The 24,438-nt window shown below is 43.9% G+C and overlaps 1 protein-coding gene across 4 annotated transcripts in view; it reads right to left on the bottom strand.

Moving 5' to 3' along the window:
• The window catches only part of JCAD (junctional cadherin 5 associated), a 69,157-nt gene extending 51,834 nt beyond the window's left edge, over window positions 1–17,323 (bottom strand). Inside the window, exons 1-3 of one of the 4 annotated variants that reach the window (XM_083466614.1) lie at window positions 16,825–17,323; window positions 16,567–16,704; window positions 8,142–8,296 (exon numbers count right to left, since the gene is read on the bottom strand). The gene's annotated coding sequence lies outside the window, so the exon portion shown is untranslated. Of the gene's footprint in view, window positions 1–4,474; window positions 4,620–8,141; window positions 8,297–16,281; window positions 16,358–16,566; window positions 16,705–16,824 lie in introns of those variants that run through there. The other 3 variants (XM_083466615.1, XM_083466616.1, XM_083466617.1) reach the window with 3 other exon arrangements.
• Between the last annotated feature and the right edge of the window lie 7,115 nt (window positions 17,324–24,438).

Genomic DNA, 24,438 nt, shown 5'->3' on the forward strand with positions numbered 1-24,438 from the left:
TGGCATTTTAATACTAGAATCGTAGAATCATGGAATTGTAGACCACAAGGTTCCCCCTCCCACCATAAGCCTTTCTCTTCACCACCACCATTACCTGCTGTCCGGCTCCGTTTCCGCATCCTTGTAGCACCCATTTGCCTGCTACATAGGGAGCCAACGAAGGAGCTGTCCGTGGCATCTCCTGGTCCTTTTTTGGCTAATACTCCATAGTTTGGGGCAGAGCAAGAGATGCGTGAACAAGGAGGTTGCAGTGGTGATATGAAAGAGCAGGGGCAGGAGATTCATGTCAGTGGCTGCCTGGCTGGGGTAAGGGCACTTGGCAAATACCCAGCCATGCTGATTTTATTTCTGCATAGGACTCACTCTGGTTATCTGCGTGTATTCTGGACAAGAGACCTGACACAGGTGCTTCTAGCCCTTTCATCATCATCTCAGAGGACCTGAGAGAGTTCTTTCAGTTTGTTTGCAGCACACATCAGCCCTGCAGAGCAGAAAACATTTTAATCCACCATGGGAGGCAGAAATGCTTCTACATACAGTGGTACCTCGGGATGCGAACGGGATCCATTCCGGAGCCTCGTTTGCATCCTGAACAGAAGGTAAGATGCGACAGCGCGTCTGCGCGGGTTGCATTTTGCCACTTCCGTGCATGCGTGTGATGTCATTTTGATGCATGCGTGTGATGTCATGCGCGAGCAGCGAAACCCGGAAGTAACGTGCTCCGTTACTTCCGGGTCGCCACAGAGGTCAACCTGAAGCATATTTATCCCGAGGTATGACTGCACCAGTTGCTGGAAGCTACAGGAAGGGAGACTGCTCTTGTGCTCAAATTCTGCTTGCAGGTTACACACAGGTATCTGGTTTGCCCCTGTGAGAACAGGATGCTAGACTAGATGGGCCATTGGCCTGATCCAGCAGGCTGTTATGTTACAAAAATAAAATTTGCAAGGGCTAACAAATCTGCCACTTGCTTTTCCAGAGTGCCATGATAAGCTGCTTCTTGGTGGTGGTGGTTTTTTAAAAAAGTGAGTGGAGTGCTCCCATTCCCTGATGCTCTCAGCTAACACTTTGAGCTAAGCCCAGAGCCTCCCAAGCTCATCCCCATCCTATTCCAGTGGTGACACTCTCCTTCCTCTGGTCTAAACCCAGGAAGCTCCATTTTCTAAAGGAGGACCCAGTTATGAAGAATGACTCCACAGTTCCAGAAAAATGAATGCACACAACATGTGCCACTTTCATTTTTTAAAAAAAGAAATGCTAATTAAGGCTGTAAGATACTTGAAAAACCAAGGTTTTGCAAACAATCTGGAAAGCAAGATCACATAAGTGCCTTGTTTTTCTATATATGTAATTCAAGTCCATTTTAAAAGGGCTAACATACTTCTCTGGCAGGTTCCCATAAATATTTTCCACAAAAGTTCATTTTTCCACATGAGCAAACGCTTTCAGTGTGTGTGTGTTTTAAACTAAGTCTTGATATGGAACTTAGAAAATTCTTGGCACTATTGTGTGGAGTTAAAATGACATCAGCTGGACTTTCTATATTGAAACGCAACCACATTTCTTTGTTCTGAACACATCAGCTTTGCATCTTTCATGCAGCTCTTACCAAAAATAGAGTGTGATTACAAAGTGGCCGTCTGTATTCAGAGCAACCCTGACTTACATGCCACAAAAGTGGGAAACCCTAGGGCAGCATCTCTCTCAATGCAACAAAAAGAAGTACCATCATCATGAAGCAGGGGTGGTGCATCCCATTTTGCCACCTGGGGCAAAACGGAAGGTGCTGCTCTGCCACTCGGCCACCGCAGCCTCCTTTATATGGGTAGCGTGGCGGCACCTGTGTAGCACTTTAATGATGGCTGCTTCCATCATTGTAAGGAAGGGTATACTCATTGATGGAAGTGTGTGCTCAATTCTGACCAAACTAAGCCTCCTATGCTCCACGATTGGTCAGGATCAAGTATACATTTTCCAGAGTTAATGCTAAATATATTACTTCTGCTACAGAGCCAACATAGCCGATTTTGTGTGCTGGGCTTTTTAGACACGTCTACCCATATACCACAGTGCCTAGGACTTGCTGATCGAAAGGTCGGCGGTTCGAATCCCCACGCGATGGGGTGAGCTCCCGTCGTTCGGTCCCAGCTCCTGCCCACCTAGCAGTTCGAAAGCACCCCAAAGTGCAAGTAGAAAAATAGGTACCGCTTTATAGCGGGAAGGTAAATGGCGTTTCCGTGTGCTGTGCAGGTGCTGGCTCGCCAGCTGCGGCTTAGTCACGCTGGCCATGTGACCCGGAAGCTGTCTTTGGACAAGCACCGGCTCCCGGCCTCTTGAGCGAGATGAGCGCGCAACCTCAGAGTCGGTCACGACTGGACCTGTTGGTCAGGGGTACCTTTAACTTTACCTTTACCCATATACTATCTGAAGCCAAAGGAGTGCATTGGTTGCCAGACGTTAAATATATTGGCATTATTTTCAGCTCTCCTAGCCCACTATAATGCTCTGCGCTGAGTGTGATTGAACCACTTGCACTCCCCTAAATCCACCTCTGGCTGTCAGCCAGCCCACACCTGCCTGCCGTCTTACTTAAATCTAGTCCAGGGGGTGGCCCTGGCTATCAGCTTCTTCCTCCTTTTTAGATTCTTTACATGGGGACCAAACTAGAATTAGTTGCCTTTGCCACAGGCTCTGGCTCCAACTACTGCTGTTGGCTCTCTGCCTTCTGCCCCACTAGCCTCAATGAGCACCAACCACCACTGAAGATATGCATACCTCTGCCAGAACTACTGGCTTGCTTCACAGCCATGCTACCCATTCTCAGGCAAACAGGAGCCTTGCATCCTTCATCAACCACAAGACTCATAAAAACAGTGACATTGAAGATGACATTGAAGACAGGCACCTAACATTTCTAAATACATACAAGTGTGTATTTTAAAGGGAGGGAGATATATGTTTGTACCACAGAGGTAGGGAACCTTTTTCAATCTGATGGGCCACATTCCCTTGTGGTCAACCAGCCAGGAGCCACATGCCAATGGTGGGGAGGGCAAGAGGCAAAAGTGGGCGGAGCAATGAATGTGCATTGTACAGTAGGCTATATTCTAGCAGTGCAAGCTTTAGAGGTTTACACACACATATACATACACGTATCTCCAAGCCAGAGGCATCACAGTTCAAGGACACATTCCAGCCATGCAGAAGCACTCAATGAGTGTCTGCAGCAAGCCATGGAGGAGTTTGGCCCAGAAGGGCTTGACTATAATCCTGAGGGCCAACATGTGCAAACACATGATCTTTTTCAGCATGCAGGAAAATGATGTGCATCACATATGTGCATTGCCTGCATTGCATCTCCACACATACTAAGAAAGACTCAATGTGGTGTAGTGGTTAGAGTACTGGACCAGGACCTGGGAGACTAGGGTTTAAATCTCCAAACAGTCATGGCCTTGGGCCAGTCTCATTGGTATAAATGAGACAGTGCATTTGTATAAATGAGACTATTGTATTTTAATGTTCTGTTGGAAGCTGTCCAGAGTGGCTGGGGAAACCCAGCCAGATGGGCGGGGTATAAATAAATTATTATTATTATTATTATTAGCCCACATGCAGGTGTCTAAGCATATGGCACCTATGAGGGAGCCCACAAAGCAATTCCCTTTCTTCCAGTTTTGTTTGGGGTTTTTTTAATGGTGATCACTGATTGCCAATCCTGAACCAGAATGTGGTTTGAGATTCCCCTCTGATTATCTGCACAGCACGGAGAGGAGGAAGGAGCAGGTACTGTTTGCATAACAGAGTACTATGTGGAGAGTTCCCTTAATCCAGCATTTTGCAGAGCTGCTTTGTTATTTGCATTTCGGCATAAAAGAGGTTTTCACCAGAAGCAAACCCTCACTGTGCCTTTGAAAGGAACCCAGCAGACAGAGAGGTGCTTAATTATCTGGCAAGGCTGCATTAAAGAAATACTCTGGAACACAGGGCAGTCTTGTGGTTACTATAACAGCATTAAGACATACACTGTAAACACAGCTAGTGCGATCCAAGTCAGGCACAGCTTTAGACTTTGGCATAGGGATTACACCGAGAGACCTGGAGAGAGGCTGTGCTGAATATTCAACCAGACAAAACCAGCCAGGAGTGGAGCGTTACTACATCAGATCAACTCCACAGCAGCAACATCCAGTTGTGCCATCGACGTCCCAAGACCCACAAACAGTTTTCTAAACACATTGCCCTTTTCTCCATGTGACACAGGAGTGCTGGTTTGCTACTATCTGCTCAGGGCACTGGGATAATTTCACTCAGGTTGCATGTACAGAAATAGCCACAAGACCAGCTGTGAACAGTTCAAAGCCTTTGCCACTAAATGCTTCTCGTAATAGCAACAGCAGTTTTGTGGCCACATTCACACACACATAGACAGCAACACTCTCTCTCTCACACACACAGCCCAGAAAATCATTACCTTGAATGCAAAAAGGAGACACCTTGCTTTCCTCTCATGGATCGGAAGAAGCAGGATTTTTAAAAAGCCACCCTAACGCAGACCCGCCTGCTGAGAGTTCTTTCAATCCCACTTTGGCTAGCGACTCTAAGTTTGTGCTCTGAATAGAGGCTGTGTTATTTTAACCACAGGATTTCTAGTCATGGGGGAGGAGAGATGGATTAGGTACGTTTGCAATCTAATGCTCAGCATTCAATGCTGGAGAAATGAACCAGCCCTAAAGCTTGATGGAAAGGAGAACTTTGTGTCGAGAGATACATTTCAAGAGACCCTGCAAGCCAATTATGGCTAAACTAACATGCTAAGGAACTGTAAAATTCCAGAGGAGTAAGATAACATACGCTTGTGCTCTTTCCTAAATAAAAGGCATGTGTGGAATTTCATGCCAGAGACTGACATGAGGGAGACTGAGCAGATGTGCTCAGTGCGGGTCAACCTCTGTCTCGATACCTGAGCATACCTGACCAAGAAGCATGGCCAACACCTGCTAAAGTGGGTTTCAGCAGCCAAGTCATCCATTTGTGTGGGACTAGGGGAGAAATTTGATTCAGTCCACACTTAAATTCACACTTTCTGAAGCAATATACTGACAGAAATACAGCCACCTTGTGAAATTCACGCTTCTCCAAAGTTTGCAATGCAGTTCTCTAGATAAATAATGCTTATAAAAGTGCATATGCTACAGTTAACTATGTATAAAAATGTACATGTTAGTGAAAAAGAACAAACAGAAATGCATTATATTGGGGAAATGCTTTGCAAAATATGCACATTCAGCAAAATTCCACACAAAGATATATATTAGGAGAAATCTGCGCTAAAATGCTGGTGAAGTTTCGTAACGACTAATACATATATATTTATGAATGGATACAGAAATGTGGAGAACTGAGCTGAAGACTGGGAAAATGAGAAACAGAAGGAAACGAAAATGGATAGATTCACCTATCCTTACACTTGGGGCATGTCCACGTGTTCTTGCCCTCTTAACTCAGTGCATGTCAGGGACTGGAAGGATGCTGACGAGTGTGCACTGGGGAAAGAGGGGCAGGAGTCTGACTTGGGAGAGGGGGGCAGTGATTGTGGGGGGCTGTATCAGCCAGAAGAGAAGAGTTGGAGGCTGGGAAGCTTCAGAGCTAGAGGCTGGAGCACAGGGTGGGTCAGAAGAAGAGGTGGAAAAGGCAGGTCAGGCAAGTGAAGCGGCTGGTGCTTCCCACCCTCTCCTGCACCGCTGTCTCCCCGAACCAGGAGGGGATTGAAAAGGGATGAGCGGAGGAAGCTTCCATGCAGGCACAGCCTCTGGCTGCGTGCGTACAACCTGTCAGGGGAAAATACATAAACGGGTGGAGGAGGGGATGGTCCTCTGTTGCTGCAACTGCTCCATAGAGCACAGACCTGGAAATAGCTGATAGATGTGCATAGGAACCCAGAGCTGCAGAAATGGCTGCAAATATTTTCTTTGATGTGCCATGTGCATTCCTTTGGCTGGGGAGATCCCTTGACCGTGCAGAAATGCACAACAGGGTGTTTTGTATTTCACCAATTGAATATTTCCTTCGTGGCTTGCTCATAATTTGGGAGATTTGTCCATAATTGTGAAGGCTGAGTTGCAGGCAGGTGGGTGATGGGGGGGGGGGGACTCAAGAGTGTCATTGTTCCCATAGGTACAATGTGACTAGGGCAAAGGGCTTTGGGCCAAGAGGTTGCGTGGACAGGCCCTAAAAGGGCACATTGCTACAAACGCACCTATTAGGCTTCTGCATTTAGATGCTAGAATGTAGGCAAGATCTCTGACTTGCAAGAGGAAGGAAGCAGCTAACATGTCTTAACACAGACATGTGTGCCAGAAATAATTACAGACCTAATTAAATGCAAGGATGAAATTGTTCCTGCAAAACTAGTTTGGAACATCTGGATTAGATCCCAGGCTTAAGATAATATATGCCTGATGTCACGCTATTTCATGGCAATACAGCTTTGGGCTTCTGTACACACCTCAGAAGCAATTGTTAAAAACCATATCCATTAATAGCACCGTGTCTTCCTAAGATGAATGCTTTAAAAAAATAAACAAATAAAACACACACACACACATACATGAATTTGAGGGAGGAGTGTGAGGAACACACACAACGAAAGCGAGGATCAACTTTAATCCGTCCTTTGAAACAAAAACACTTGGGCTTAGTTCCATTGAGAGCAAAATCCAGATCTATAAATAAATAAGCAAGTCCTCTGAAAAACCGCTCATGGTGGGGCATTGTTTTGCCCGCCCCTAAAATGCAAGCATCTCTTTAGTCACAGGCAGAGCACAGATGCCAGAATGCTCTGCTACCAGTGTAAGAAGGAAAGGACAGCAAATCCCATTGAAACCACAAGGGGGATTTAAAAAGGCTGAATAGGCTGCAATTACCTACCCTGGAATCAGGCCAGCATGTCAAGACTAATACCCTTTACTCTTGTGAAAACGACATGGTGGAGAAGAGCCAGTCCTTTGCTAGTATTTAAGCCTAACACACATAGAGCTCCTTTGAGATTCCAAAGAGCATGCTCCAATTACGTGAAGGGCTCAAATCTATTTAATTATCATCGCAAAACTGTTAAAGAAATTTCAGCGCAAAGCCTCAGCTGCCCTTTTACTCCACCTAGTGGCCAGAGGAATTTGTTGCTCAGTTTCTTAGAGGGCAAAAGGGAAACTCCAGCAGGGAGATGTTGAACTGGGTCCCCTGCCTTTCCCTTTCTCATTTGAAAGCAGCATCTTAGTTGGATCAGGGTCACAGTGCAAGGGAACAGGGAGTTAGCCCTTAACCCCTATATTGCTTTCCAATACTAAACAGCCCTCTGAAGCTGCTTTATTCCATTAAGTCTGTTGTCCAAGTCAAGGCAAGTAGCAGCGGGGAGCAAGGGGGTGTAGCTTAAGGAAATGGCTAAAGGAGGAAAGCATTACAGAAACAGACACATGTCCCTGGCTCCTGCAGGATTAGGCTATCTATGAATACTAGCCAGGATGGCTATGCTCTACCTTAACCATTGGAGGCTGTATGCTCCTGAATGCCATTACAGTGGTACCTCAGGTTACAGACGCTTCAGGTTACATACTCTGCTAACCCAGAAATAGTACCTCAGGTTAAGAACTTTGCTTCAGAATGAGAACAGAAATTGCACGGCGGTGGCGCAGCAGCAGCAGCAGGAGGAGGAGGCCCCATTAGCTAAAGTGGTACCTCAGGTTAAGAACAGTTTCAGGTTAAGAACACACCTCCAGAACGAATTCAGTTCTTAACCTGAGGTACCACTGTATTATTATTATTATTATTATTATTATTATTATTATTATTATTTGCTGGGAATCCCAGGAAGGCAGAGTGCTATTGCGCTCCTATCCTGTTTTGGAACTTACTTGAGCAAACGGGAATTCTACCCCAACACACAAGGCAATTATGAAACAAGTTGGGATAAAACCTGAAATCCTATGCATGTTAACAAGTATCTGCTAAGAAGAATTTAGTATAACAAATTAGGTAGTCATAAATAATAAGGATGTAATTAGTAAACTTGATAAAATAAACCCAACATATGGAACGTATAAAAACTGTACTGAACATCGGACTATAACAAAATGCTTTCTCACCAGATGGGCTTTTGGATGGATCTAGCAGGCTCTTCTAATGTTCTTAAATGAAAGGTCAGAATGTGCAATCGTGGATCTCTAGTGCCTCTTCTGGCTTGGCCCTCACTCAGATAAATTTGAACGCTTTCCCAACCAGGGTAGGCCCATAGAGGCACCTGTGCAAAAAGAAGCTTGGACATATTAATCTTTCATATATATTTGTGTTTCAGCTTTTCACAATGACTTCTTTTCAGCGTGGAATTATTAGACATGTTTTCAAAATGGGTAGGTGAAAACTCAGGTGTCAGGTAGGAAATACCAGCTAAGGTGGAGAGAAAGTAACATGGAGCTTTTCTAGACATGCCTTCCGTTGACTTTAGTTCCCTTGCCTGGAATGAGGAACAGAATGGAACTTGAAACCAAATATAGAATTTCTCTAGTTTATGGGCTAGCAAGATTAATCACCAGAACAAGATGGTAGGTGTCTCACACCCACATTCTGACATATTTTTTCACAGCTATGTGGGATGCTAGCAGAGATGGGATAAGTCTTGTTTTCCAAGCAATCAAAGACCAGGCACACCCACTGATTTGTGGCACAACGTCAGTTTTAATTAAGAATAAGAATATTGTATTTGGCAGGCGTAGATAGATAAAGGCCTCAATTGGACACCATGGTAAACCAGAGGTGAGGAACCTTCCAGAGGCCACAGACCAGTAGTGGGTGGAGTCGGGGACAAAAGTAAGCAGAGCAACTAATGTAAATTTTACCCTAGGCTGTTTTCTACACACACTCAAGCATCTCTCTCTAACCTCCATCTAGGCAAGTGAGAGGCATTATCAGAGGTCAAGGATGAATTCCAGCCAGGCAGGATGTAAAGCACGCCCACTGAAGGGTGTGGCCTGAGAATAGGGGGTGTGGCCTTTGGAGAGCTCCAAGGATAAGATGGAGAGAGCTGGAGGGTCACAGTGGGTTCCTGGGCCTGAGATACCCCATCCCTGTGATAAACGAGAGATAACATTCTACCACAATCATATTTGCACTGGGAGGAAACAAACAATGACCTCAGGCTGAGTGTTACATCTGAACCAGGGATCACGTTTTCTTTCACTACGACAAACCATGATCAGCAAACCTTGGCTACAGATCATGGCATGTTGAAAGCAATATCCAGCACTCTTCAAAGGTGGAGGCTGACCAGGAGCAGGGGAGGAAGTTAAACAGACCGAAGCATGAGGAGAATGGGGGAAAAGTCATACTGGGTGGGGAGCATTTCCTTTTTACAGAAAGCCCTGCTTCCAAATATTTAATGGGGAAACCACCCACACTTTTTACATTTTTTCTCCAAAGTCATGTTAAGCTGGAAGTTCTGACTCTTCAAATTCCACAGCAGATATCATTCGGCACTAGAGTTATGTGTTCATTAGCACAATTCCAGCCATGTTATTTTCCAGAGCCCTCTGCTCAAAAGGTTTGAAGTTTCACGGACACCAATCATATCCATGTCAATATCTCAGTTTTGTAGATAATGTATTAAGCCACTGAATAATTTGCTTAGGGGTAGTCATTATCTCAAAGAGTTTCATTCTCCTCCATTAGTGGCAGCTTATTTTTATGCTTGCTTCCTTCCTTCCTGCTTTTGTCCCAGTAGATTATTTGATACATCAGCATTTTAAATAAACCAAGAAACTGGGGTAACCCAGACACTATCATCTAGCCACCATTTGCCTCTTTAAATAGCACTAATGACATCAGAACTTTCTAAAATAAAGTTATTTCTTTGCTGAACTAGCAGGCACTGCCTTCATGGATAATGAACTGGAGGTTAGATGCAACCTGGCTGATTTCTATAGCTCTTGAAGACATAGGACCTACATAGAATTTATTTATCATTATTTATTTATAAAAATATTTCTATACCACTAAATGATAAAAATATATCAAAGTGGTTTACAACATTAAATGATTCTTTTCCAAAAACAAAAACCATGCAATAAAAGCATAAAAAGCTAAAAGAATTTTAATGCAAAAAAGTTTAAAATGTGCATCAATAAAATTAAGAGGATGAACTCTTAATACCTGCCTGGTGAAATAGGAAAGGGGCACATGAGGAGGTGACCAGCCTGCACCTCCATGTTATCTCCCCAGCATGTCGTGTAAAATCTGTGATGTTGTGTTGCCTTATATTAAGAATTTCCTGGCCACCAACAAATTGGATTGGATGTCATGGCATGTGTCTGTTTCATTGAGCTTAGTGGAAACAGATATGGGGAGGGATGCAAGTCAATGTCAGCCACACATATCCCCATATTACCATGGGAGGCCCTGAAAGCCGGGTGAGTGTGTGTGTGTGTGTGGCTGGCTCCTACAGGCCAAGGAGAGAGGCCTGGAGGGCTGCATTTGACCCTGTACCTGAAGTTCACCATTGGTGCTTTCCAAAATCCCCATGCTGATTTGTTACCTGGTTCAGCATAAAAGGTAAGGTTCCTCAAATTATTTATATTCATTTATTTATAATAAAAATATTTATACACCGCTGTATCATAAACATGTTTCACAGCGGTTTACAACAATAGGAAAACATAAAACCAGACAGTAAAACCACAAAAAGTTAAAAACAAGTTTAAAGCATAAGAAACAAACAAATAAATTCTATTATGCCTCCTTCTTTCACACATGCACACAGCCCCTGGACAATGGCTTCCCATTTATGTCTCGGCAGTGGTTGCAGTTGGTGCATATAGAGTTATTAGAGGAACGGAAAGTCATTGGTTTGTGGTCTTGTAACTCCCCTGACCAGTTAGGCAGCCTTAGGGGTGACATTGTGGGTCTCTGTGTGTTTGGCATTTGACAGGATGAAGCTGCCTGAGTGTTAGCACTGTGTGGATGTGGTAGGTCCCTGGGGGTTCTGGTGCCAGAGAACTGGGGAAGTTGCATGAGCAGACTGGTATCTGTGGATTGTGGCCCACTTTTCTAAACTTCTAATGTAAGCTTCTCCCCCTTTTCAGAAATTGATTCATCCTACTTCTCTAAGGCAAAAGGCTGGCACTGCAATAGTCCCTTCCCATGAGATATAATATAGCTTCCAGTATTTAACTAGGATAGGAACTGAAAAAAGCATGATGAGAAATGAATACCAAACAAAAACAGTCTGCCTTCTGTTCTTCCCAACTCAGAATTTCAGAAAAAGAAACCACCCCATGTGTTTTGCTTAATTAAGAGCTGAAGGCTCAGGTATCAATCTATTTTGATAAGTACACTATTAAGTATCTACTTTCTGCCGGAGGAAAATATTTTTGTTTTAAGTGAGACTTTTAGAAAAGAATGTTGGTCCTAACCATATGGTGTTTAAAATTAATCACAAGGCAATTGTGGGGGATATCACAAAACTGCTCGGAAGTAAGTTGCAGTTTTCTATGTAAGCAGGCGAATTTGTTTTAAATATGTATTTGACTCAGAAATACAAAACCAACCAACCAACCAAAACACTCCTTTCAAAGCTGATGTTTTGCTCATTAAAAAGTACAGACACTTTTTAATAAATGAAATCAGTAAATAAACTGCTTTTATTTTGATGTACTGTAGAAATGGTTTGTGTTTTCGTGCGCTCTAGAATTCTTGATTCTGGGATACCTATGCAGAATATCTGTCAGGAATAAACGCTGGAATTATGTAATGAAAGCGGAGTGATAAGGGAGTGGCGTGATAAGGATCAAATATCTTCACAGAGAAATGAGCATCAAAAGGGATTGTTTATTTAGCAATATAAAAAAGAGGAGAGCAAAAACATCCCATCACCACAAAATATTTCCACATTTAGAAACATGGCAAGAAATTATTGAATTAATTGACTTCTGCTATGCTCCTATAAGGGACACAGGTGGCGCTGTGGTCTAAACCACAGAGCCTAGGGCTTGTTGATCAGAAGGTCGGCGGTTCAAATCCCACAATGGGGTGAACTCCCGTTGTTCGGTCCCAGCTCCTGCCTATCTAGCAGTTCAAAAGCACGTCAAAGTGCAAGTAGATAAATAGGTACTGCTCCGGCGGGAAGGTAAACGGATTTCCGTGCGCTGCTCTGGTTCGCCAGAAGCGGCTTAGTCGTCCGCAACTGGACCTAATAGTCAGGAGTACCTTTACCTTTTCCTATGTACCTATACAAAACTATACATTAAGAAATGAAATAAATGAATCTTCTCTCCAAAGGAGAAAGACAGTGGGATTTGTTTCTTTTTGGAAGGTCTCATTTCACCAGGTGATACTAGCTAGGCTTATTTCTGGGGACTCTTTTGTACTACATGCAACAAAACAGATCATAAGACTCCACTCTTGCAGTGCTTCCAAACTGTCACTATTGGAGGGGGGGGGGTGATTCAATCACATACTGGCAAATTTAGGTTGTGCAATTTTGTCCTCTTGCACAACAAACCCACTTACTCCAAAATAAAACTGTTTGCAGTGAGAAATGTGACAGGAAAGTGTGGGATGTATCATCGTCAGAATAAATGTTCATCGAAAAGCCAGTGCCATCTGGTCTCCCTGCAAACAAATCAGGATGAATTCTCAATAAACAGGTTATCTAGAAGTGCCATGCTTCTTTTTTTGTGCTTCCTGTGTGGGAGATGCACAAGTTTCCACTTCACACATTGCAACAAAAGCACAAAAGTCAATTCTGCTTCCACTGAGGGGGTGGGCACTTCCCTCAATATGTGGAAGAGACCTCTGTTTCATTTCTGTTAGCCAGAGACTAGTGACATATTGCCATTTTCATACAGTTGTAGGGAAACACTTCAAGCACTGCCCCAGGAGAACTCTTTTCCTTAGAAGACTCTGGGCTGTTTCAAATGCTCCGCATTTCCAGACCTGAAAGCACTTCCCCGCATGAAATGGGGGAAACCATATAGGAAAGGTCACCATTCACATATATTTCATCTACTTTACTACATAGAAAAGCTGCTTTGTAGGAAATGCATAACATTTGGAGGAGTACCCAGCCAAAGGTAAACCTCAGCCTTTTTTCAGAAGCAATGTAAACCTTTTCATTTGGCTTTTGGTGAGCAGGATGAAGCTGTTAGCAAAAATTTTGTTTGGTGTTTCGGAAGGGGGCCTGATTTTTATCTGGTGCTGTTATTTTAAAACTATGACCCACTCGAAGTCCTAGGGATGGGGCAGGCTAGAAATGGAACTACATGAAATATATAAATTATTCCATGCATAACTAAATGAGAATATTTATGGAACTCTGTGAACCATAACCTAATTCCACCAAAAACGCAAAGTGAAAACATACCGTACTTTGCAAGCCAGCGTACTTTGTTATTCTCCATGGGAAAGCCGCCACGTTTTTAGTCACTGCAGAACTAACAAGTTTATTAGTATAGAAGAGTTTGCTAGAGTTCATGCCTTGTCCATCCCAGGATTAATTCAGGAAAAGACTATTTCTTTGCTCAGAATATTTATACCTGCCACTGATAAAGGAGCTTCCAAACATGAGTGTATTTTGGAATTGATGTTGCTCAGGTCCATAACTTCCTTTTGTAGCATCCACGTGATGCCATTGTCATCAAAACACCAGATTTTACTTTTTAATATATATTTAGTTTAGATACAGTGGAACCTCAGTTTTCGAAAATAATCCATTCTGGAAGTCCGTTTGAATCCCGAAACGTTTGAAAAGTGAGGATCAAAGGGCTGCCAGCAAGTTCAATGGGGAAATTTGAGAAACACACCTCAGAAGCCGTTCGGCTTCCGAGGCGCATTCGAAAACGGAAGCATTCAATTCCAGGTTTTCGGCGTTCAGAAATGTTTGGCAGCCGAGGCGTTCGAAAACCGAGGTTTGACTGTAATTACTTACCATGGAAAATCCAGTAGTTAAGATAAGCTATTAAACATCCACAGTCATTGTTGGTTTGGAAGCTCATTAGCACATTTGTAAGCGGGCGTTTGGTCATGTGCATAGGTGGACCCTTTCAACACTTCCCTACTTCCGTTTCCTTTGATTATCACTGAAACACAACCTACCCATTTTGTTTCCAGCAGCCCCCAATACCAAACATAAATGCCAGTCGTTGTATGCCAAAGTAATACCCAGAACACAGGAGATATTGTCCATATGAAAAATGTGGGGATTACCTGAAATACATTAACTGCAGCACACATACATTCGACTGATAAAAATAATACAGGGGTCTTGTTCAAGACTTCTTTATCACCCTTGCACGAGACCTCACTGTTAAAAAGCCAAATGGAAATAGATATTATCCCTCTCCCAGAAAGCAAAAGCCTTCATTTTGCCCATTATGATAACTGCCCGCTATGTATTTTCACACTGCCAGGTTACAGATAAGGAAACAAATCGCAAGGAGTACACACAGATTGTACAGTATAGCACACAATTCAGAACAGTAAAGAAGCAAAGCAGAGTGAAACCAGGACTCTTCTCATCAAGGGTAAAATGAGTTACAGCTATTTAACAGCAAATAATTAAATAGCACAAAAGTCACGTAGACCTCAATGTCAGTTCAGCATTAAAAGCTCTGGGTGAATTCATAACAAGAGAAAGAGACTAAACTACAAGAAGCATAACTTGACTTGCACCGATTGACTTACAGCCATCCTAACAATCCTACTGGGAAGTAAACCCTATTGAATTCAGTGGGACTTACCCCAAGCAAGTGGGGTTAGGATCACAGCCTATGTTTTTGCATGGCATTTCAACCTAAGTGGGGAACATGCTGAATTTCAAGGAGAACTCTGTAAAATGCTGCATAGTTGGCAAGAATGGTAACTACAGAGAAATGCAGAGCATGTTTGAGTCCATCCAAGTTACCACAGGCCCCAAAGAAATATAGTTGTGGTACTATAAAACAACACTGCCCTGTTTCCACCCTCCAAAAATCTTGTGGAATGTTAGAAGAAATAATATACATCTCTAATATCCTCAACATTATGATACAGTGGTCTATTTAACTGCACCAAGAGAAGGCCCACAGCTGTAATTTCAGCCATCAAATTTCCTGGGTTTGCAAGCTTAAGCCAGATGCTCAGGTTTGTTTTTGTGAGGGAGTAATATATAACATCACTGATGCATGCATGATTTTATAAGGGAAAGGTATGTTCGTTGTATATGAAATGGTGCCTCATTATGATGTTGCCGTTTGAGAGCATAAGGTACCGAGCGGAAAAGAATCTTCAAAGTACAGTCTTCTAGAGGTTAAAGAAACTTGTGAAGCATATAAGCACCAATGTTTTCATGGTGGTGTGTTACAATGGCTGCAGTGAGGGGAGGACGGCAGTCACAAAACTCACAGGTGACCTCAGTCCAGTAGATACCTCGCAGGAGTGATGTGAGGATAATAGGAGGGATATGTACACTGAGATTATTGGAAGGTGGTATAAAAATGCAATAAATAATGTTTAAACCTGCTTGATTGCCCCCTCCTTTTTTTTTACAAGGTTCTCTATATTTTGTGACGTAGGGCAATAGCAAAACGCTTACTTTTGTTTTGAAAGGAATTGTACTTTCCATTTGTTATTGGAGATGAGTTTGAGTAAGGAATCATCAGTGCTTAGTACTAGAAAATGCTTTCAGTATTAGTCCTCAGACCAGAGAGGTGATAAAGCGTGAAGTGATTTGAGGATGTGCAGACTGTGTCTTCCTTGCAGCGCCGAACAAGCACAGTGAACAATTCCTAGATCACATCTGCCCTCTGCCTATGGCTTCCCCCCAAAGAAGCCCGGAAACTGTATGTGTTATGGGCGCTGGGAATTGTAGCTCTGTGGGGTGTAAACTACAGTTCCCAGGATTATTTAGGGGAAGCCATGGTGTGTGGGTGTCACCAACGTGCCTGAAGGCCACGGGATGTGATTCACCCTACCATTTTCACACAGTGTTTTGCTTTCTAGGATGTGGTAGCTTGTGATGCCACCATACAGAGCTTTCCAATCCCAACTTCTTCACCGCACAAAAAACTTGAGAGGGTCAAAACTCAGAAACGGGTCACGCAAATCAGTTCTTCTCTTGATGAATCCCCACAAATTGCTCCCTCCAATAACCTCAAACAAACAACATCCCCAAAATGGATGCTGCTTTGCTCTGTACCTGGTGGTGACTTGCCAGGTCCCAACTCCCTGAACTTCTGAACTCTTCTTAATTCTGTGTACCTGGTTAAAATCACTTGGCGCTGTGTGGGGACGGGATCCAGGCCTACTGACAGCAGCATTTAATGAGCCCTCGCCCTGTTCTCAGCTTGAGGGAGTGAGAGAGACAGAAGGGATTCTGGTGGCCTTCCTGGGGCCTTTTTGCATTTCTGAATGATGAAAATGCAAGGGAGCGGGACGTACACATTTTTGAGTGAAGCGCTGCATGTGTTTAGCCCCTTCATCTGGCAGTACATCTTAAGTTTGTTTGGATATTTTTTTTAAAAAGACAAGGCAGTAAGATTTTACCTGAGTAGGCCCATCCATTAGGAGTTGCCCTGGGCAACCAGGACACAGAAGGTGATTTATCTTCCTGTTTTCTTGTGCAGCATGACAGTAATATTTCAATGGCCATCTTTCCCTTTCGTGCCTCGACAGCTCAGCAAACTGAGGAGGAAAGTTAAGCAGCATTCGGTCAAACTGTGCCACAAAAGCGTCTTTCTAAAAAGGAGTCTGTGTGGGTGTTTGTGTGGGTGTGTTTACAAATACAAATTGAGCACCCCTTACCTCAGAACAAAGATCTTGAAGAACATGAGCCAGTGCTTTTGTTAGGTCCCCATCTAGATCTCTAAAACAGATATTTCTTGAGGCAGACATTCTTCCCCTGCCCACTGCATACTTTCCAGTGCTTTGAAGCCAAAATCTGGGGGGCCGTCTTCCCAAACGCTGCCTTCTCATTTTTTTATTGCGAAAGCACAGTGGCCATTTTGTTTGCTGTGATCTTGCGCAATTTTGTATCACGGTTCCCCCACCCAAAAAAGCCCTGAGATTGCAGCCCCCAAAAGTGCTTTTTCGGGGGTTGCTTGGTGAATTTGCTTGGGATCACGGAAACCAAAATGGCCACCATTCTCTCATGATGGAAAACAGGATGTCCCTTTAAATACAGCTCAGCCTACAGATTCCTGCTCTCTTCCTTTTCCTGAGGGCTGGGCCAAGGATAATCAATTTGTTGCCCTCCAGATGTTGTTGGATTACAGCTCTCATCATCTCTGGCTAATGACCATGCCAGCTGGGGATGATGGGAGCTGTAGTCCAATATTATATGGGTTAGTATGTACTTTTGGTAGCAGGGCACTACTCTGTAAAGTTTGTTCCTTCTAATCCAGTCTGTGGATGATTTATAATCTTGCAAACACTACAGTGGGTGGGTCTCTTTACAACATGATTAAACCAGACAAGATCCCTTTTTCTGCTTTTATTTTCCTCTGACTGGCTTCTTTTCTCCTGTTCTGTGTAGCCAAGCTTTATACAATCATGCTGTCTTCAGAAAGGCAACAGATAAGTCTTGCAAACACATATGAACTCTATTTCACTCTAGTTTTCTGAAGAGTCCCTTTTACCATCTGCTTTCTTTGAAATCTAGACTCTTGCATGTAGATTGTTGATACTAACAATAAACATTAGTGTCTGCTTAGAAGAAATGGTAATTACCCTTTACAAATAGGTGATGATTTTAGTGTCTTCTTCCCAGACAGAGAATTCATTGTTTATTGAAGATAAATTCTAGGCAGCAGCAGGCTCCGAATTAGCTCCTCCAGTAGAAACAGAAGATAATCTGAATGCATTTTCTCTGTGTAAATCATCCCAGGCAAATAGCTGGACCTAATTTAGTGAGAGAGGGTGCTCTGTGATGAATAAACATATACTGTAATCAAGGACCAAATCAGTGCTGGATTTACACACAAGATTGTATGCAACAGCATAGGACCTCAGAATATGTGGGACCACTAAATTAAAATATATAAACAGGCTAAATTTAAATTACTAAAAAATTACATAACTGGTTAAATAATAAAGGAAGTAGAAAACACTCTAAGCAGACATTACAAGTTTTTATATATGGAAAGTAGGAAGTCATAAGGTATTTTCATTTAAAGGCATTTTGTATGCAAATAGACTTATTGCAAGGTTAAGTTATATTGTTAGTCTACCATTGAGCTAGGGGACGCGGGTGGCACTGTGGTCTAAACCACTGAGCCTAGGGCTTGCCGATTGGAAGGTCAGAGGTTCAGATCCCTGCGACGGCGTGAGCTCCCGTTGCTCGGTCCCAGCTCCTGCCAACCTAGCAGTTCGAAAGCACGTCAAAGTGCAAGTAGATAAATAGGTACCGCTCCAGCAGGAAGGTAAATGGCGTTTCCATGTGCTGCTCTGGTTTCATCAGAGACGGCTTAGTCATGCTGGCCACATGACCCGGAAAAACTGTCTGCAGACAAACGTCTGCTCCCTCAGCCAGTGAAGTGAGATGATCACTGCAACCCCAGAGTCGTCTGCGACTGGACTTAACTGTCAGGGGTCCTTTACCTTTTTACCATTGAGCTATGGTGTTTCCAAAACCAGGAAAAATCTGGTGGGTAAGAAAAGGAGCCAGTACAGAGTTCTGGTGAAGTCCTGGGGGAAAACGGCATTTGCTGACTTTTCACCCCAACCTCCCCTCCCAAAAAAGGGTCACCATTTTGGTGCCAGTAAATGTGACACCAAAACACAGGATGAGCTCATGTATGAATGTCAGCCTCAGCTTCTCAGAAGAACAGTGGGATATACGTATGAGAGAAAACCTAAGCCAGGGGTCAGCAAACTTTTTCAGCAGGGGGCTGTTCCACTGTCCCTCAGACCTTGGGGGGGGACAACGACTGTATTTTGAAGGGGGGAAATGAACGAATTCCTATGCCCCACAAATAACCCAGAGATGCATTTTAAATAAAAAGACACATTCTACTCATGTAAAAACACGCTGGTTCCCGGACCGTCCGCAAGCCGGATTTAGAAGGCAATTGGACCAGATCCGGCCCCCGGGCCTTAGGTTGCCTACCCATGGCCTAGGCCCTAGTCAAGAGTTCAAAATGTGTACAATGAGCGCATGGATGTGTGTGACAAGTTATACATGTGGAGGCACCCTGCAGATGCTCTGTTAAGGCACAGGTTGAGGGCCAGAGTCTCCCCCTCCCAGTATTCACTGCTTGCACTTTTGAGTGTCTGAACAGAGTTTAGGTCTACCTGGTCTCAACAATAAGAAACAGGTGTTTGGTTTGGTTTGAAAAGATATACAAAATGCACACTTCACTCCATGATCATATTTCTTCCTTGTATCAGGTTCAAAAAAAATGCATTCCACAAGTATATGAAATAGAACTGCTAGGTGTATTTTTAGGTATGCTTATTGCTCATACATTGCATAGCAGCTCATCAGAACTAGAGCTTCCTAAAATGTTCGAAACATATGGGCCAGGTGACATATGCCACACAGATGCACTTTAGCATTCAGTGCGTGAACTACAAAGGAAAGAAGGCAACTCATCTCAGCTGCAGGTGATCCATTGATTTGCTCTTAGTATCCACTTTCTTTATTCTTCTTTCCCCAAGATGGAAGGGGGGAGACCCAGGCGGTTAAACTTCTCCCTACCACCCCCCATGTGTCGTTTTTTTTCTATGAATCTGAGCATTGATGTTTCTAATTTTCGGCATATGCAAGCTCTTAGGAGAGATGAGGTGTGATTTCAAACACAAGCTTTCGTTGTCATATGGGTCAACCATCTAACAATCTGGCAATTTAGTGTGATGCTTCAGCTGAGGTTTCTCCACATGAAGTACACATAATTGGTTTGCATTTCTTTCAGCCATCTGCAAAAGATTGTATCAGATCCATGACAACAAACAGCTAAAGTATATATACAGTTCTGCTCATCGTGGCTCTAAAGGGCTCTGATGGTCATGGGCAAAATATCCCTGGATATCCCTGGTTATTCCCAAAACAGTAATATAAAGCTAATGCTACACCTGGCTCCAGGTAACAGAGCGAGGCTCCCTCCATAGCCCCCCCCCCAAATCACCACTTTTCTCACCAGCTGCTGTTTTTCCTCTTCCTGCCTGCCTGACCCCTATTTTTTTTGTAATTGTTTTATGAAATTGTTAATGCTTTATGTTGCAAGCTGGCCTGAGAGGTGTTTTTACACTAGAAGGGCAGGATATGAATGCATTAATAAAATGGAATGAAATAGAAGCCCTGCAACATTGGAAGAATGCCAGATACACTGCCTCTGTGACAGATACGCCGGCAGAACACCCCCAGTGTCATGAACTGGCAGGACACCACCGGGACAAGCTGAACATGGGGAAGGGGAGGTTGGGGACTTAGGAGGTACTCACAGGCAATGCCTGATTTACGTATAAGCTAAACAAGCTATAGCTTAGGGCCCCACTCTCTTGGGGGCCCCCAAAAAAATTTAAAGTGAAAAAACCTGGATGTACATTTCCAAAATATAAGATGAAAAACAAATAAAATAAAACTGGCATACAGTTGTGTAGGCTCCTATGATGTAAGTAGCCTGCTAGCCTGCTCCGTAAAATTTCACTGGTTTGCTCATTTCTATATATAGGGTGCCTATTAGGTCCATAAATTACCATATAGCATATATTCAACACAAAAAAGTGACAATTTGTTGTTGACAAAGGGCAGCTGGACATAGAAAGGGCCCCATTACCTCCAGTAGCTTAGGGCCTCATCAAACCTAAATCCGGCCCTGCTCACAGGACACTGGAGGACATCACAGGGCCAGCTGACAGTTCAGGGGAGGGGGACCTATCACCAGGGAAACGGTGGGCTCTGAGTGAGAAGTGCACTCCAAAAGACTGAGGCAGGCAAGTGAACACAGCCCAGGCCACTAGTGGACTAGGTGGAGATCATGGGGCTTCTTAGATTGAGGAGGAGGTTGGTGGTCACTCAGGTGGATTAAGATCAGGGCAGGTGAGGATCACAAGCTTCATCAAGCGGCGAGGTAGAGCTTCTCAGCTTGAGCAAGCTCAGATGCAGCAATCCGGGTTGGGAAGGCTAAAAGGGGAGCAAGGCAGAGACTGAGTGCAATGGGCAGCAAGCGATGGCTGCTCTCTTAAGTCATTCCCACAGAATGTTCTGAGGTCCATTGTATATCTAGCTTTCAAAAAGGATTAACTATACAGAGGGTCAGCTTAGTCAGCATTATTCATGCTGAAATACTATATACGTGTAATCAATGTAGAAGATGAATATGGCAAACATCTAGCCAACCAGGATTGGGAGAATTCACTATACAGTATCAAGGTTTCTTTGTGTGTGTGTGTGTGTGTGTGTGTGTGTGTGTGTGTTTGAGTCTGAGGGATGCATCACCTCATGGGCAGCGTTCTGGGGTTACACACATGCACCGGCTGCAATGGACATGGCCAGAGTGGGCAGAACAACTGATGTGCCTTTTACCTTTGTGTAGTTGGCTACATTCCAACCATGCAAAAGTCAGATTTCTCTGACAAATCTCTCTCTCTCTCTCTCTCTCTCTCTCTCTCTCTCTCTCTCTGCCCAGGCAAGCAAGAGGCATTATTACAGTTCATTGGCACATTCCTGGCAAGGAGAGAGCAAGGCAGGGCCACTGAGGGAAGAGTGGTCTAGGGGGAATCTTGAGAGCTGGAGACAGAGGCCTAGAGGAGTCCCCTGGGGTTCCTTGCTCCTGCACTCTGCACACATTGCAATGAGCAGATCATTGGTCTGGGTCAGCATGACAATCCTTATCAGCCCTTATCAGATTTCCAGAAAGAAATCAGTCCATAAGATCAATGATTACTTGGCCTCTTTGAAATGGTAGTCTCAGTTGTGGGGATGTCTGACCTCCTTGCATTACAAACTTTTGGTGACCAGGAAAGATTTCTGTGTGGTCATTTTTCATAGTGTGTGTATAATATATCTATATCTATTTATTCTATATATATATGTAAGACCTTAGAATTCCTATAACAGTGAGCATGGTCGGAGCTGCTTCAGGATGCTTTGGCAAACAAAGAGAAAGCAGAAGGCCATTTTCCCAGCTGCAAGCGAGCACTACAGGAAGTGTGGCTCAGTGACTTGGTGACTCACACAGTGCTAGCCAACAATTGGAGGAACTCTCTAGAGGAAGTGACCAAAATAGCTGTGCAGGATCCTGCTTGTGGCTGTTTAAATAAATACGGGATAAATAAAAGGCCAGGCTGTAGGGCACAAAGTATGGACGCCAGGTTTGAGACTTATTTAATGCCAGTTCCATGTCAGGCACACCCCCCCCCCAAACACAACATGTGCGCTTCCCTCAGGAAACAGCAGTGATCTTATGCCTATGTCTTAAGGTGTGTGTCCTTAGGATATTTCATCCCCTGTGCCAGGAGAATAGATGGAAGCTTCTGTTACGGCTCCTTAAGCTGCGCAGATGCTTCGACAGCTGCAGGGTAAAAGAAGAAACAGGTGCTGCTGCCTCCAGCTCCATAGGAAATGGATGGAGGATGGGAGGCACAGAGGACTGTGCAGCAGGCCAAATGTTTGGGACCAGATGGGTGTGACTGGTGGGCCCCACGCCCAGGAACTACCTAGGACATTTGTTTGGGAGCTGTGACTGGAGGAAGGCTTGCCGGCGTTGATGTAAACATCTGTGGAAGCTGCCAGGGATGTCTGAGAAACAAGGCAATAGCTTCATCATCAGTTTCTCACTGACAGAAGATAGCATGGGATAGCAAGGCATGCAGAGGGTCTGGTTCACACTCGCCTCATAAATTTCTCCCCCAGCTAAGCTTACATTAGGAGCTGCCGAGATCCACAGGCAACTGCCCCATGTGGTGATCCCTGGAACTGCAGGTTTCTCAGTGCAGTACCCTGACTGACTCCATCCACTCAGGTCGGTCATCGGTTCCCCATAGGCATTAAAGCGTACAACATGGCTTCCTAGCTTAGCATTGCTTGAGCTGCAATGACTTCCTGAGCATAGTCCTTATTGATTTTTCCTTAGTTCTGGATTGCTTGTTGATCTTGTCTGCTGGTTTGTCCTCACTTCTGATTTACTCTCTGATCCTGCTGGCTGGCTTTCCCACCACAGTTCAGGGTTCCTGGCTCACCTCAGTCTGCTAACCCACAGTTTGGCCTTGACATCCTCACAATGCATTATGCTCATGGAGTATATTATGTGCTTCAGAATGGAGTACATGATTCAGGCTCAGTATTTTCTTACATGTTGCTCTTCAGACATGCATATTCATTAGTCTATGTATTAAGTATTATATTAAAACAATATGGAATTCAATTTTTAATGCAGTACAGTAAGAAATAAAAGAAGCAATAAAAATGCAAGTGCTGGACTAGAACCTGGGAGACCAGGGTTCAATTTCCTACTTGGCCTTGAAGCTCACTGGGTGACCTAGGGCCAGCTACCTCACAGGGTCCTTGTGGGCGTATAATGGGGGTGGGGGGAGAGAAAACAATGTACACCACTTTGGATCTCCTTGGAGGAAAGGTGGGAAATAAATGTATGGGATAGATGGATAGATGGATGGATGGATGGATGGATGGATAATGCAATGGGTGTGCATGTTGTGCTAAAGTTCTTCAGTGTTTGGTGTGATATAACTCAGCTTGAAACCTTGACTACTTTCATTCTAAATTGACACTCGTAGTTACTCTCTCTCTCTCTCTCTCTCTCTCTCTCTGCTTCACTCCTTCATTCCGCTGTAGTGAGTTTCCACTCCTTTCTATGTCTTGCAAACCTGCCCCTGCCCCACCCTATTATTTCTGGCCCATCCCACTCACCTTCCAGGTGGACTGCCAAGTTATAAGAATGACAGAGCAGGTCTCTCTCTCTCTCTCTCTCTCTCTCTCTCTCTCTCTCTCTCTGTGTGTGTGTGTCCAGTGGATGCACTGAATAGCTCAGTTGGTTAGAGCATGGTGTTGATGATGCAAAGGTTGCAGGTTTGATCCCCATACAGGACAGCTGCATATTCCGGCATTGCAGGACACACACACACACTGTTCTTCATACATACTAAGCCACTCCACCATAGACCACCTGAATGAAGCTCATGGACCACTGGTGGCCTGTGGACCACACCCTTTGAACCACTGCATAGTCTACTGAGTTCACTAGAGACTTAACTCTTGTGGAAGCTTAAAGACTAACACATTTAGAAAGGCATAAGCTTCCACAGGCAAGAGTCCACTTCATCAAAAGTAAGCAATGATATTAGAGAAAAAGGAAATGCAAAAAGTACAAGCAGTGGCGATTCAATTACAGTGGAAATAAGCAGTTACCCTTTACAACAGCAGTGACTTGTAATAAAGCAATCAACATAGCAACACTGAAT

This window comes from Podarcis liolepis, assembly GCF_965112155.1.
Source record: "Podarcis liolepis genome assembly, chromosome: 12".
NCBI lineage: Eukaryota > Metazoa > Chordata > Lepidosauria > Squamata > Lacertidae > Podarcis > Podarcis liolepis.